This window comes from Anas platyrhynchos, chromosome 12, assembly GCF_047663525.1.
Source record: "Anas platyrhynchos isolate ZD024472 breed Pekin duck chromosome 12, IASCAAS_PekinDuck_T2T, whole genome shotgun sequence".
NCBI lineage: Eukaryota > Metazoa > Chordata > Aves > Anseriformes > Anatidae > Anas > Anas platyrhynchos.
The window spans coordinates 6,542,952-6,559,964 of record NC_092598.1 but is presented as its reverse complement, the minus strand read 5'-3'; the positions used below and the strand labels follow the sequence as shown (position 1 = coordinate 6,559,964).

Here is a 17,013-nt window from a genome sequence, read left to right as displayed (position 1 = left end):
GGTGTTGAGCTCATTTGTGTTCTGTCTTGATTCCTTCCCTCGTTAGGTTTCTCTTCATCAGTAGCTCCTTCCCTCTTTCTGTGTCATATTATGAAAAGGTTTCTGTGTTTATATGATCACATGCTAAATGTTTTCTTATCTTTTGCATGTCTTTTAAAATTTAAATTCAAGGATATTTAGGGTGTGTGCTTCTTGAGTGTGTTTCTAGCCTCAGAGAGCCTGCAGCTTGTCCCTGGAAAACCAAATTACTTTATTGCAGTAATTTCATCCTTCTGTTCCTGACTTTCCATGTCTCAAAAATGAATCTGATTTTCCTCATGGCCCTGGTAAAATACTTTGAAATATATTAAAAAATAAAAAATAAAAATTAAAAAGTAAGTAAAAAGGAACAAAAGAGGTACAAACCTCTTTAACTACAGTATAGCATATTGAATAAATGGTGGTTTACTCTCGGGTTTCTGTAGGTTAACCAAGGACTTCTCAAATCTGGGGTTCTCCTCCCCACTCCCTGTATGACAGCAAGATGTGCTCTTGTTGGGCAGGAGGAATCCAAGCCCCTTGGGCCAAGTGGGAGCTGCGCCCCTGGGAAGCCCATGTAGCCCGCCTGAACAGCACCAACCACGGCAAGGCACCCAAAGTAACAAAATGCCATGAAAACATGCAAGACAAAGAACTGAGTAGTAATAAAATACAGTGAATAAAAAATAATTAAAATAAGTTTAAAATAAGTAAGTAGTTTTGAGGGGAAAGCTGGTGATGAGCAGTGATAGAGGTGACCATATCCCACCAGCTGTCTCTTTCCCTGCTACTCAGAGCCACTTCTTTACTGGTAGGGTCAGTTTTGGAAGATGGACTTAAGTGCTTGTGTGCTAGAGGCTTTTGGGAAAAAGTCTGACAGTCTTCAGGGAAGTCAGCCTATTAACTGCTCCACTTTTGCAAAGCCAGACCTGAAACAGGCAACTAGAGAGGATGCTCATGGGGACAGAGGGAACATTGAATCGAACAGCGATGTTTAATTGTTTGGGCACTGATCCTGCAACAGGGTGGCAAAGTGTGTCTGATCATGGAACTCTGATGGAATGAAAGCTTTGAAAACATTTCCCTTGATCCAATTAGTCTGTATTTCTTGAGAGATTTAATTCCTCATGATGTTGGAAATAATGACTAATGGCTATCTCAGAATGTGGCTAAATTAAAATCATGCAGGATTACCTGTTCAAAGAGAATCTCTATTGCGTAAGTTTATACTGGTAATTATCTTTGGTTTATTTATTTATTTTTGGACTGCTGATATAAAAACATAACTTTCTCTTATTATTTTAATATTCGCTTTTCTTCCTGCATGGATCATTTATTTGTGAACTGGTTATTTCAGTACAGGCTCAAAGGTAATTTCATGGTTTATAGAATTTATATCTGAGTGTTTAATGAGGAAAACATATTGTTTTCTAACACATGAAATAGAGAATCTTTCATTATATTTTTATTTTCCTTCTCTAATATTACATGTATATCAAGTTCAGAGCCTTGAATACACCTAAGTATAAAATTACTCCTTTTCTACACATGGGAAATATGAATATTTGCGACTCAAAAATCAACATGCACAGACTTAGGAGGTGATTTTATTTTTAGTGAATCCAAATGATATACATTAACTACTCTTTTGTTTCTGAATTGTGCTATAGTATACATTTGGAAATACAGTAACAGTATATTACTTTTCTGTGATTTAGGTTAGGAATTATTGCATTCAAATGAATTTGAAAGCCTTGGGGATAATTCATACAGGGTATAAATTCCTTAGCAGACCTTTCATGAACATTATCAGATTCAATACAGTTTATGTGGTCAAACATTAATATATTATTTGATCAACTCCCCTTTTTTGCTCTTCGTTAAACTCCAGAATCTCTCTGGAAGATTTTTTTTCTTAATAATATAGGTAAACTTGATTACTTGGTGTGGTAAAAATTAGCAAAGACAAGACAATGATTTCTCTTTGTTACATTAGTTTGTGGAATTGTCCCATTCCCAGAGGGACTTCTGTTGTGGTAGATCATGTATTAACGAAGGACACTAAATATCAAATTTACTTTGAGCCCTTTCTAGGTATATTTCCTGAGAGCTTTCAGTTTATCTGTTGCACTGTTATCAATGCCTTTTTACTCCAAATCAGAGTCATTATCTGCTATCTAGATTGTGTTTGTTGTGTGGCTCATGCCTTCGATTTACAATTGTGTAAACTGGTGGATGCTTTCAGCATCAGTTTGATCTTTTGATGGATCAAGAGCTTTTCTGGGCTGCCTCTTTAAGTACTTAAAAATACATCTGACTCTGATATTTTGGCAATTTTACATCCTGTGTTAATTATACTGCAAAGCACAAAATCTATCATCAGTTTTCAAAAAGTGTCTTAAGCCTAAAAGGCTTTTGAGCACTTGTGGCTGATTTGACGTGATGAAAGTAACCTTTAAAATAGCTTCTAAGTTTCATGATACAGCAGGAACTAATTCCACTTCCTTGGAGTGAAGATTTGAAAGAATGGGGCTCTTAAGTCCAAAAACCAAAACCACCAAACCAACCCCAAAACATAAAATGTGCCCAACAGTTTGAGCCTTTTCACAGCAAAGATTAAATACAGACTTTTACACTGGAGTGGAGTAAGTATTGTAGTAAAGGACTGCTCGGTAGTAATACCCTTGTGCTGTTGATTAATCAAAAGTTCATGTGAGTGTCTGAAATTGTAGAAGTGAGTGGTGCACATGCTGGAGTTGGTGTCTCCCTGTCCTCTGTTCATCATTTGCCGTGTCATCCTTCAAGTATTACTGTATTGGAGATAAGTAAAAACCTCTGTAATGTGCTCGTTCTACATTGCCAAGGGAATCAGGCCAGGAATGGGCACACAGGCTATGTGAAGTTATTCAGTCTCCGTTAAGTAGGCTTATGGATGTGTGACTCAGAGTAGGCTATCTGCTTTTGCCAGGAGTATTTTTCTGAACAAGTTCAGCCTGGTTTACAGGGCTTAAAACTTCCCCAGATGTCATGGGATTGACAGGTGGTAGCTCTCCGCTATGTGCCCAAGTTACAGAAAAAAAAAAAATGCTCTTGTAATGCTGTTCTTTTTGCTTCTTTAACACATAATTAGTCTGAATAACAAACCCTCTACAAAAACAAACATCTTAGGTTTCGTTGGTGGCTGTCACATTGTGGAACATGGCAGAAGCCAATACTTAGAGGTGAGGATCCTAGAAGATGTGCTGTTGAACTTTATTCTCATCACAGTTGTTTTGCTCTTGCGTGAGAGGAGGGACTCTGTGGGTTTTCTAGCCATCCCAGAAGTCCAGGGATCAGAATGTGTTTCTGTTCCTTGTTGTCAGATGTGACTGATCCCCAAAGAAGAAAGGACAAGATGTACAATACTCATTTTGGGGAACTCCAGAAAGCTCTGTGCTTTGCTGGAGAGGTATACTTCTCAGTGGGCTTCTTGTTTGATGTTTTTTGTCTGTTTTTTTTTTTTTTTTTTTTTTTTTTTTTGTTTTTGTGTTATTGTTTTAGGATGGCAGCCTCTTGCTTATGTAGCTTTCATGATGATTTAGTGCTCATAAGACATCACTGAATATCAAGGAAGCCTTAATAAATCTGAATTGGTCTCTGTGTGAATGGAAATGAAGATGTGTTTTTATTTCATGTTGGGATGATAGAATGAATTATGTCAGAAAGCTGTCTCCTAGAGGAAGTGGGAATTCTTGAAAAATAGAAAGAATACAATATCCAGAAAAGAAAACTAAGATCAGCAGCAAGAGCAGAAAGGTTGCTTCACTGGCCAAGGACATCCCCACGGCGCAGGACCTCAAAACCTCCATCCCAGGCGCTGATCCTCCTGATCCTCCTCTGGCAGTCCCAGAGGAGGCATGGGCATGACTTGGATCCTGGATCCCACTGCTGTGTCCAGGCAGGAGCAGAGGAGATGGGGAAAAAGACAGGACTGGAAATGAGAGAGGTCCAAGGTACACGTGGAAGACAGGGCTGATGACAGCTACACCTAAGATACAGTAAGGGCTGCAGAGCCAAAAGGAGCTTGGATGGAGCCCCTTGGCCACAGAGAATAGGGCAAGTTACAGAGGAGGATGTGCACTCAGGGGTATGTCACTGATGATCTGGGATAGATGCTTCCAGTAATAAGTAAATTGGAGATTTCTGGCTTCATAACAAGCATAAATTCCAATGTCCTAACTTGCCTTTATAGAGTATCATTCTGATTTCAGAATAATACTACTTTTCTGGCTGTACCCTCAGTTGCAGCACTTTGACATGTATCACCATGTTTTTATGTGAAAATCATTTCTTTTTATTGTAACTTTTAAATTTTATTTTTTTCATTAAATCTATTTTATTGACCTAAGAAAAAAAAAAAAAGATTTCAGCTATATTGGTGTAAATCCAGAGGAAGTGAATTTATGTGGTTTTTATACCAGTAAGCATAATCTGACACGCTCCTGAAAAAAAAAAAAAAAAAAAAAAAAAAAAAAAAGAAATTGTATAGTCAGCAGTCAGAGCTTCTTGTTAGAAAGTTCTTGATCTGTAAGAGTGTTATTGATAAAGGAGCTAAAAACCTCAAAATTGATTTATTTATTATCAGCTCAATACAATTTGTTTGAACACTGAACTTACTTTTTTGTTCTTCCACTTGATAAAGGTATTTGCCCGTGCTGTAAAATATAAGTTGAGTTAACCCTGTGTAGAGGCTGAGTTTGGGACCAGATATGAGGATTACCAGAATTTTGACTCTTGTTTCTGTTACTAGATGAGCTTGTGACCCAAAGCAACCTCTTAGGTCTCATTTGTATAGAGATCTGAATGCCATTAACAGTTTATATAAGTCACTAGGAATTTAGTCACTAGACCTGGAGGGGAAGACGTACGAGGAACGGCTGAGGGCACTGGGCCTGTTCAGCCTGGAGAAGAGGAGGCTGAGGGGAGACCTCATCGCAGTCTACAACTTCCTCGTAAGGGGGTGTCGAGAGGCAGGAGACCTTTTCTCCATTAACACTAGCGACAGGACCCGCGGGAACGGGGTTAAGCTGAAGCAGGGGAAGTTTAGGCTTGACATCAGGAGGGGGTTCTTCACAGAGAGGGTGGTTGCACACTGGAACAGGCTCCCCAGGGAAGTGGTCACTGCACCGAGCCTGACTGAATTTAAGAAGAGATTGGACTGTGCGCTTAGTCACATGGTCTGAACTTTTGGGTAGACCTGTGCGGTGTCAAGAGTTGGACTTGATGATCCTTAAGGGTCCCTTCCAACTCAGGATATTCTATGATTCTATGATTCTATGATTCTAACATCTTATGAGACATTTTACTATTTACATCTCTTGATTCTGAAATGGTAAAGTGCGAGTCCAGTCCCCAAGTCCTCTTTGCAGGCTGCATAGCTGCAACAAGCATCCAACTCCAGGCATGCAAATTAGGAATCAAAGTGGGCTGAAAGTTGAGAGTATTTCAGGCTTTATTTTTTTTTCCTTTGGGACGATTTGTATAATTACTGGAATTACTTATTTTTCTATACTTAATTTGTCATTTTATGAAATGGTGTTAAACTGATTTCAATGGATGCTTTGATGATGTGTTTGTCAGGCAGCTAATACATTGTTGTTGGAAAGGGTAAGGAAGTACAAGTGGCATTCCTATTTTTGCCATTATTTCTGTGCTATTTGAGTGAAAAAAAATATATATATATTTGACTTTTTTAAGATCATTGATTACAAATCTTGTTGTTACTCTACTGGTTCATGCTTTCAGCTGGAAAACTGTTGCATGACAAGTCTCTTTTGATCTAAACATGTTAGTATGTGGTTTTTATACAGTCCTCGGCCTTTAAGTTAGAAAGTTAGTTCTTGTTCTGGTGAAAGAGCAGTTTTCACTGTAATTTCTTTTGCAATGGCTGGTCATGCAGTTAGAGTGCTTTAACCACTGCACAATCATGATGTGGAGAAACACCCAGAAAAAAAAAAACAACAGCTCCTATTGCACACAGTTAAATATCTACTTAAGTAAATCTCAAAGCTCATGTACTTAAGTGGATTTGAAAGGGAGGGAACACCAATAAATATTTTTCTTACTATGCTTGAAAACAGTTGGTGCATAGTCTGTAGATTTCTGTAGTATTGCCATGTTTTCATACTATATCTATACAAAAGTTCCTAGCACTTTTAGAGTAAGAAGAAAAATGTGTTTATGTGCTGTGTGTTTATGTGTGACAGCTTTGTTTGTTCTTCATACTATGTGGTGTTTTTCTTTTCTTTCTTGTATTATTTCCTGCCTGTGCCTCAGCAATAACCAGTGGGGCTGAAGTGGGGCTGCATGCTTATGACCACAGATGACTAGTTTGAAGGCTTATCAGCTATAACATTTAGCAATGCAAGGCCTTCTTTTATTCCCAGCATTTACTTTTTTTTTTTTTTTTTTTTTTAAACCAATGCTTTAAAAATCGAATTGTATTTTATTTATTTATTTAAATTATATGGTCCACTTTTTGTGTGGAGCAGCATTTGCTTAGTTTATACCTTAAATGACCTAGTCTGCATTTTCTTTCAACTCTATAAATTACCCTATATTTTTCTGCTGCTATAAAGGTTTGCTACTAGTCCTTCTGGAAAATTAGGTTTTAATCTTTTTCTTCCTTCTAGCCAAATAAACATACAGAGCAGTGAGAATGCAGGAATTGGGACTGGATTTATGGCTTCTTGGTGGCAGGTTTTATTCCTCCAAGTGCTGCCACTTTAGCTTTTGATGAAGTTGCATTATTCATCTCTGCCATGACTTTGCTAACTTCAAAATGGCAAATCTGCATAGATTGCTGTTGTTCAGGTGTTCTGCCTAGATTTCTTTAAACGTTGAAATGTTTTGCAGCAGTTAACTAGATAAATTAGAAACATATTTTAAATGCATTAGTTGTATCTCATGCCATATTCACAATGATAACCGAGTAGTGAAAAGTGGGTTTGACTTTAATCCATTTTTTGCTAGGTATCTTTGAATGGGTGAAGTTCCTGTGTCCACTATTTATTTTCACATTTCTGCATGCTTGGATCTGGATTTTCATTTTTAAGTTAAAGCTAGCTGACCCTAGTCCTTTTCATTGCTTATGTTGTGGTCACAATACACAGCTCAGGTGCTGGAAAGGAAGTTTGTACATTTGTGGGCTACTGGTCTCAAAAGCAGGAAACCAATTTTATATTCTTTACATGACAGATATTGAATCGATAAAGCATCAACCTAAGGTTACACTTGATGTCTCTAGTGAGAAGACAATAAATCATGTTATGTGTGTACAGGTGTATTGACACAATTTCTCTGGGCCACCTATGCAAAACTGAGGGTGATTGAAACTAAACCATTAGAATACAAGTTTGATAATGGCTGATATAAAGCCATTTGAGAGTTAGTATTAAAAAATCTAAGAAGAGTGTTTGAGTCAAACTGAAAATTCATCATGTCCTGTGCCCTGTCTCAAACAATCATAGAATCATAGAATCATAGAATGGTCAATAGTGCATGGTTAAAGAGGGCTAGTAAATAACAGAACATGTACAGAATGATTTTTCCCTTGGTATCCACTTCTGGTCTTCTGCAATTAGCAGTCTAGGTGCTTTCAGAGGTAGGGGATGTACCTGCTTAAATAATTCAATATGCCTGGTGGCCTCATGAATTTGTTAGTTCTTGTTTTCCACCTGTTTGTATTTTTGCCTTCCCAAGTGAGTCTCGCACACGTATATTGGGGGAAAAGTGTGGGACATATGTTGAAATGGGTGGGTAAAGGAAATGGTCCATTTGTTCTATGTCTCTTTCAAAGTACTTTTTGAGAATGAAAAGCCTGAACAGTGTCACTCTTGTGTCTTGATTTGCTCATGGTGAGAACGTGTAGATCTGCCAGCCCAAGGCATTTGTATTACCATCTGCTGGCTTGAAAAAAAGAACATCTGAGAATGAAGATGGGATTATTGATAAAGCAGGTTTATCAGTAATTTTTTTTTCACTTGAGATTTTCATATCTCAACACCAAGCAAACAGTGTGGATAAACAAGTCAAATTCAATCAAGATGAAAGATTTCTGCTATATAATAAAACATAACACATGTAAGTGAAGAATGTTTTATAAATATAAAGCTGCCCTGCATTGCTGAGAATTGTTTCCATGTTTTAATATTGGCCATTCTTTTTCATAACTGGACTTGACACAGCCTAGTATATTGCAGTTATTGGATTACAGATTGAAAACCCAGTTTTACTTTTAATATATGTAAAAATATACAGAAGATGGGGATTGGGTCAGAAAACCACTTTCAACCCTGTTTAGATAATGGAGCATAACAGGTTACATTTTCTTAACTGCAAGATAGCCTTGGCATAGAGTTTGTTCTCATGCTGAGAACTAGGCAGAAGCCAGTTACACAGATGAATCTGGAAAGCACACGTGCAGGGGGAGACATTCCTTGCCTCTCCCACTGCCCCTCTAAAAGACTGATTGTACCTTCACAGCTGGAATTTGTGCCAGGACGTGTTCTAAAGGCAAAAGCGTATGTTCGAGTGCTATGCTCACAGACAGTTTTGCATCTGAATTCAAATGAAAGTGAATGCTACTTTTCTTCCTAAATGAGCATAATGGTATTTTGTGGCTTTATGGGGGATTCTTTACTTGCACTTTAAATATCAAACTGTGATATTTTGTTACAATTCTGTTGTTTTCTGCAAAATCTTTCTCCTTTTTACTGCACCCCACTAGAAGACCTTTTTTTTTTTTTTTGTATATACTTTAGTCATTATTCCTTTATGTGTTATATCTACAGCTCTTTTCATACAAGCCACTTCTGACTTTGTCTAGATATTCAACTTGAGTTCTGGTTATGAAAAACATACCTCGCACATCTGAAGAGAACACTGATGAAATATACTTGAATCTGTAAATTTGCTGTTTGGGTAGCTTCATCTAGCCTAGCTCTGTGCTTTTATCTATATATTTTTTTTTATACTTTATACATTTTTTTTATACTAAATTGGTAGGGTTCAAAAACGTTTTTGGCTATATGTAGGGGTTCTGCAAATAATTTAAACTTCTAATGTTGTGTTCCTATCTTACTGTGTTAGAATATATCTTGCATTGCTTACTGTTGTTTCGCTGGCTGGCTAGAGAAATTTTGTGGTGAATGAAAAGCAAATTTTTTCATGTACTATCACAGAATCTGTGAAGATATCTTTTGCTTCTGCTATTGAACTCTGTAAATGATATTAAGTTGTGTGTTTGTTGATGGGTCTTTTCAGAGCAGTAGAATGATGGGGGGACATTTATCGCAGCTACCTGGTTACCTGCTCTTCACCTTGGTTCTTTCCACAGGCACTCTTGTGATCTCCATGAACTCCTGATGTGGACCACAGCTGTCAGTTTTAGAAGCAGTTGTTTGTGTAAAGAGTAAAGGCTAACAATAAGTTAGAATTTGTATGTTATAAGTTGTATACAGGTTATAATAACTTATATAAATAACTAATAAAAGCTATGTATAAATTAGATCCTTGCTATCACTTTATATTTAACCCGTATACTGTAGTTATTCAGGGACTGTTCTCTGAGTGTAAAGCATTTCCTATAGGGATTTGTCATTGAAAATTTTATGATATTAAGATTTGTAGTTAGAAGAACAAAACTAAATCACAATTTTTCAAGTACTGGATATGCATCTTGGCCTTTCTGACCTGGCCTTGCATGACGCCTCTTGACTTCCTGTCCTGCTGTCATTTTCTTTCATATTGGTCTAGCACTTAGTCTCATTGGAATCAATAAGGTTACTCACATACAAGTGTTGAATAAATAATTAATTAAGGTGATATTACACTTGGTGCATCTTAGCAAAGGTAGTCCAGATAACTTTTTTTTTAAACTTCTGTTTGTTGCTTTTGCTGATTGCGACTCACTTGAATCTACTGACTAGCCTGACTGATTTGAACTGGGATATTCCTAAAGTGATTGATACTGCTCGGTGTATCGACAACTGGGAGAAATGGGTGTCCTGCAAATATAGAGTGCAAATCAAACTGCTTTCTAATATTTCTGTCCCGAATTTTTGACATGCTCAGTTTTAAAAATGGTAATCTTGACTGGCAAAGCATACTTGGAACTCAGTCATCAAACCTGATTACCATGCTCATCAAAACCTAAATGAAATATTTAAATAGCTTGGTGCTATAGGAAAGCTGGATAGAAAATGACAGATAAAGTGGTATCTATTGACAGGAATAGTCCCAGTGAAGGTAGCCTGAGTGCTTGACTGAGTTTTGTGTATTTGTGCTCATAGATAGAATTGCAGTAAAAATAGAAACATTTCTTGACAGCAGTTGTGTGTTGTGACATTGGGAAATTGAAATAGGCAGTTCTAAGTTTTCTGCACATCTCCTCTACACAAAGGTTTTTATTATAGCTGCTAGTATGTTACTATAGTTAAACAGTAGTGAACTTTCTATAATGGGGATGCAGTTACACTGAAAACAGATGTACAGTTTCTGTGGAAGTAAAATGAGACTTCCAAGGCAAATAGACACCTGATGACTGTGCCCATTGACTCTACCTATATTATTAAACTTCTTTTTTTAATTGCATTCCTAAGTGGTACAATTTGTTCCAGTAAAATAGTGTGTAAATCCAGTCTTGTTCAATGTTTTCCACAGATACACCAACTTGCTGTTTTGGTTTATAAAATCCTTTCTATTGTTTTGGTTCAGTGGAAAGAGAAATGAGGTAATTAAGAAGGAGTTTGCCCACTGTTTTCTCTGTAGTGCATAGCTATAGTCAATGCTGCCAATCTCCTTGCATACACACAATTAACAACAACAACAAAAAAAGTAAAGAAAAAAGATTCAAATATTGTTACACTGATGCACACTCTTTATTACAGAAAATACACCGATGCTTTAGAAGTTATAACATGCATTTTATGTCATCCTGTATGTTACTGGTTTATTTTGAGGTAATGTTTCATTATTGCTATACTATGATTAAATATTGAGAGTATTGCTTTTCCAATTGTTCTAGTGCAGTATTTAATGAGTGCAATTAAATGGAAAAATTGCCTTTTTAACAGATGATAGTCTATTAGTGTCTCTGTCTGTTCAGAAAAGAAAAGAAGTGAATTATTAGAATGACAAATGAGTCAAAGTTACCACAGTGATGGAGAGGTGCGATTCCCCTCCACATAATCTTCAATTAGTGATCTTTGTAAGAAGATGTTTTTCAAAAGGGTAATAGAGAAGTAATGAGATCAGAAGGAGGTCAAACCCAGCCTTCTTCGTTTGGCAGTTTGATTAATTTATTTCTCCTTCTTGCAGATTGCTGTAAGGGGCTTTTGTCACCCAGTGTTTTTCATGGGACTCCAGTTGAAGTGACTGCTTATATTAGCCTTTTGTGTATCAAAGAATGTTCATCCACTTGGAACGGAAGGGTTCCCAATGGTTCAGATTTGATCTTTAGTACAGGCACCCGTGGATGGTTCTGAAAAGGAAATCTTTTGGGAAAAAACAATCCTTGATGCTTCCATGTGTATTCTTTAAAAGAAGAAAAAGTAAATGGTGGAACGTACTATTTGCATGCAGTGCAGCTTATATCTTTTTGAGATGCATTATGTTTAAGTCAAAGGAAAGGGAAGCAGAGAGTGACCGAAGAATGTGAAGTTGCAGTGAAGGTGCTTTTCCTACAATATCTTCCTAAAAAGTTTGTACTTGACACATGTAGCATTTTATGTATACTGTAGGCATTCTTCCCTGGCATTTTCCTTCTTGCCACCTGTGTAGAAAGCTTTCCTTCAAGAAGTAATGCGCGTCATAATAGTCGTCATTAACCTGAATGGCTGTAGCTCCATGGAAGCTCAATGCAGCTGAAGTCTACCAGTGCCCTATGCTACATGTAGTTTTACGTCCATGTTTAGTTTATTCGCTAGTAGTAATTCACCTCTTTTTAAACATTCATAATAATTTTTCTATGAAACTGAAATGCCAGTAGCATTTTTCAGCCTTTTCCTCAGTTGTATTTAATGTGCACTGATCAACTTTACTCTGATGAATGTTGAATATATTTGATAGCGTTTCAATTTGGATATCAAGTCAGTTTTTCTATGCAAAGTAACATGACAGTAGAGGAGCAGTAGATTTTAATTTAATATGACATTCTCTTGCATGTGTGACAGCAATTGTTTCATGATATCCAAGAGTGAGCTATGCCTGTATTGTCCCAGTTTATGCTGAAGATAGTCACGCAACATTTATTTTTGGCTTTGGTGATGTAACATTTTGAGTTTTCTTACTTTCTCACACGTTTGCAACAATCATTTAACATGAATTCAGATTAATCTCTTTAAAATGTTTCAACAATAAGAAAAAGATACTATGGACCAAATAGGACATGAAATAATTTTATGGTACAGATGATGTAACTTCTTTTTTGCTACAGTGCTATGCAGGCTTCTGAGCAACAAGTTTAATAGACTAGCTCTTCAAATCAGCAGAAGAAAAGAATATTTGGGTAGTATGATATAGCACATGTCCTGAAATATTCACCTAAATTCATCACTGGTATAAGTCCTTTGAGTCATGCCAGCAATGAATGTGGGCCATTTTCTATGCCCCATTAGGTATGACACATACCTCTCTGTGGTTGCTGAACACCATTGCGTTCCAGTCATTTGGATGGATGTCTTTTTGAGAGAGCATGGACGGCTGCCTAACACAAGGAATGGCCTTTCCCATGGTCCTGTTTCTAGCTTTGCCATAGAAACATTGTGGGACTTCATCTGGGGATGTAGCCTCTTCAGGCTCTTCATTTTTCCATCCGTTAAATTGTAATCACAGCCTTTACTAAAGAAATGTTGTTATTAGACTATTCTAATGTCTGTAAGGGATTGGTGCAAGTGTACGTAAGCACTAGGGCCTTCTGCATCTCATTGCATGTGAACAGCTGTCAAACTATGAGGGCTTGTGGTTAGTATTGTTAGTGAAACAATTCCTGAAGAGCTCCCCACCCTGCATACACCAGAAATAAAAGAAAAACAGCCTTCCTCTTTTGTTGCTTTCTTGCCCCCTTTTTATAAAGTTTTCTTCTTTCTTCTTCGGGAGAAGTTTAGTAGCAGGTGCTAGCAACATAGGAAGTGAAAGAAGAAAATTCTCAGGCAAGTTATGGCACAAATTTAAGTCACGATTCCTGGCTTCAGCTGGGAGATCTCCTTGCCCTGTGGTAGCTGGCAGAAGGTGGGAGAAGTGGAGGGGCTCCAGGACCTATCTAAGGGCAGGTTAGGGTGCAACAGGGGGTTGGCCGTCCTGCTTTCTGCCACAGCAGGAAAGTACTTTTTCAGGGTTTGTCTGGGGCTGCTAAGCCTTTTGAAAGGGAATTTACACCAAATAGTGAAGCAAACTGGGTGACTGGGTTCCTAAGAAAGGCAGATAGTTTTGTCTTTTTTTTTTTTTTTTTTTTTTTTGTGTGTATGATGCTGTTTGTGTAAGCAATCAGTACTTAGAGGTTCTGTACACTAAAGCACTAAAATAAACATGATAAGATACATGGTGGACTTAGATCTAGGAAGAAACATTACTATGGTCTGTAAGTGTTTGTGTAACTAGGTCTTGACTTAGTAAAATTTGCTTTTCTGTGAGCTAAAATTACGTGAGTGCGTGAGTGGACAATGTAAGTTTGGCTTCAGTTAAAACCGTTCATTTGCTTTGCCCACATCTCTGACAGTCAGATGTCAGAAACTGCTCATCTACCAGAGATGTTTTCATCTGGCCACTGTCATGTTTTGAGTGGATTATTTTAAATTTATTACCATTCTGATTATTTTCCAATGTGCTGCAAGCTGTATGTGTTAAGAAGAAAAGTGACTCCTCTACAGGAGTAAGCCAAGGCTGAGTTACAACATTATAATGTATAGAATGAAATATAAAGTACATCTGTATCGTGTATATATACAGTGCAGATATTGCAGATAAAGAGGCTAAATACCAAAGGATCTTCTGATTGCAGTGTTTACAATTGCAGTACAGAGAGACAAGAAAATTTTGTGAATTTCTGCTGTTTTCTCAGATGCTGTCCCTTTGGGAGGAATTTCTATGTGTACATACATATATTTATATATAAACACATCTCATACTTATCAAACTTATCTCAGAGAACAGAAAAAGTAAAATTAGATTTTTGTAAGCTGGAGTGATGTTCATGTTCTTATTTTCAATGTATGGTAAAGTAATCTTTCAATTTTAGTTTTTAACAGTATCCTATAATATAGATAATCTAGTCTTTTCTTCTGCAGACTGTTTAATTCAGACAAGTTGAAGTTGCATCCAAAGATTGGCGTCAAATTGAGGAAACCATTCATGTAGTAAATAAGATAATTTCTTTCCACCCAAAAAGATTAAAATATAGATTTTTTTTATTATTATTATTTTTTACTCCATATGATTTAACACATACAGTACCTGTATCTCTATGTTTCTGAATGCATTTTGGAATTAACTGCTTTTGCAATAATGCTTGTTACTCTTCTGCATTGCATTTTTTACTTGAATTTCCTGAATTTTAATTATTAAAGTCACTAAAGCTCTTCATATATTTTGAAGATACTAATAAATGTTTATGTAATTTCAAAATGTGATGGGAAACTGATGCTCCTTATGAAAGCAAAGCTATTAAAAAATAAAGTACTATAGTTTGAGCATTATTGTATATAAAAAAAAAAGAAAAAATATGCCATCATTAATTTGAGACTATATATTTATTTGTGTTTCTCGCTTTTGTATCTTTATAAAATATGTTGTTATCCTGATGTTCAGCTAGACTTTCAGAATATCAGTATTTCTGTTCATCAGTCTTTCTGCTCAATTCAAATAACAATTATTTTATATGAGTTTATGAGAAAATCCTGCTTTGTGGAAGTGGAACAAGTGTTGTTAAATATGAGGGATTTATTTGTTTATTTTTCCTTTTCTTTTGGCCAGATTTGGTTGTTGCAGATATATGTTCTTGGAATACTGTATGGAACCTGATCTGTTAGGATTATGTCTCTTAAGCCTTGCCTACAAAGGGAAGGCAGACCAAGTAGCTGTAAAATGATAGCGTGTGAACTCTTTCGCTCTTACTCCAGTATAAGGCTGTCTTTTCTCAAAGTTTGGAAGTGTAAACATACTGGCCTACTGCAACTAAAATAGTTTCAGTCCTATGAAGTTGCCAGCTCCAAAAAGTGAGTTTCCCCTGCCACGACATTTACAAATTTCCTCTTGGATAGATTTAGATGATATTTATCAGCCTTGCCCAGGCCTGCTTCTCATTGCACAATCTGTGCATTTTTCACTTGTCAGAGGCATGGTCTGCTTCTCATGTGTAGGTGCCGTGGTGGGATTTGCTCCAGGCATCTGTGCTACTGCTTGTGTGCTCGTAGCCTGAGTGTTCTGAGGAATGCTTTAGGAGAAAAAAGTGACTTTCACTCTAGAGTTGTTATAATGACATACTGGCAAAAACGTAAACATACAGGTAAAATAATGTGTATAAATGAAAAAAGCAAACCCTTAATATGTGAGTAGTTCTTACCCAGCTTGCAGTAAAAGTTGCTTATCCTCAGTCTTGGTTAATAGTGCCCAACTGTGTAGTTTTAACTACTTATGCTACCTACTTTGTATGTTTTGTTTTTTTCTTTTATTTTTATTTTTTTGTGCTCAGAAGAATTTGGTAGTTTCCATGGGTTTTGTTAGGTGTAATCAGCCAGAAACATTTATTATGCAGATGTCAGGCTCTATTATTCTTCTAAAGGTGGGGCTCTCCTCCATCCACTTTGATGGTCAGAATATAGTCTGTGTAAGTACACTCCAAGTATAAGTACTTCTTAGTATTAGCATTGGAGAAGTCTGTACTACATACCAGAAATCATTCGCAACTGCCCTAACCATCAAAAAGAAAGACAAAAGAAAAGTTTTTTTCCATATCTTCAAGACAAAATAATGTGTTGGCTAGAATTCCCATATGAGCCTGGCTCCTTCATAATGCAATATTAAGTGTGTAATGGCTTATCTATTTTTGTGCAGAATCCGTTCCAGATAATAACCTCAAATAAATAAACTGTTTGCATTTAGGCTTTTATTTTTTGTTGTTGTTTATTTGAGACTAACATTAACTTCTAGGGATTGATCAATTCCTAAATATGCAGGTCATTCTGTTCTTATAAGATGCAAGAATTTTTATATACACAACCTATTTGTCCAGACTGGCTTCCCCCACATTTTGTCCATAGACATGAATTTCTGAATGCTTTTAGCCTCAAGTACTGAGGCTAAATGCATTTATGTAATAAAATCTGTGTGCAGAAAATTGTACTGCAGAAGTGAAGAACAGTGAAAAATCTGCAGTGAGAAATCACACTGTTCAGCTGAAAGTTAAAATATCTTCTCAAAAATTTCCATGTTAAAATATGAAATTATTTTTTAGAATAAATACATACATCAGATAAGCTTTATCTGAGACTCATTGAAGACAGAGTGACAATTAGATTAGTCTTAGTTGCGTCTTTTTTTTTTTTTCTCCCTATGTATTTATTGTGATTCATGTTCCTTTGGCAAATCCACTTAAATTTTGCAAAATAAGTATTTCTGAGCATAGTATCTGAAGTCATAGCTTAAGTAATGTTAAATTTCCCTAAAGTTTCATGAAACTCTAGATACTCTCATACCTCACTAGATATTACAATGGTAGTTTTGAGTGACAAAACCACTTAGACTCCATGACTATTACCATATGTTTTTGAAAGGTAAAACAGAACATTATCATCGTTTTAATAGGAACACTACATGATTCATAGGCAGTAAATATTTCATGCACTTTGCAGTTGCCTTTGTGCAAGAAGGTAAATGGAAAGTAAATCCATGTGTACTTTAGACAGTAAAAAGGCATTACTTTGTTACATCATATAAACATGTAGATTTGATTCTCTTTTT

At 36.4% G+C, this 17,013-nt stretch overlaps 1 protein-coding gene across 2 annotated transcripts in view; it reads left to right on the top strand.

Moving 5' to 3' along the window:
• Nucleotides 1-17,013, top strand: part of WWOX (WW domain containing oxidoreductase) — a 509,171-nt gene that overhangs the window by 72,741 nt on the left and 419,417 nt on the right. The window lies entirely within an intron of this gene.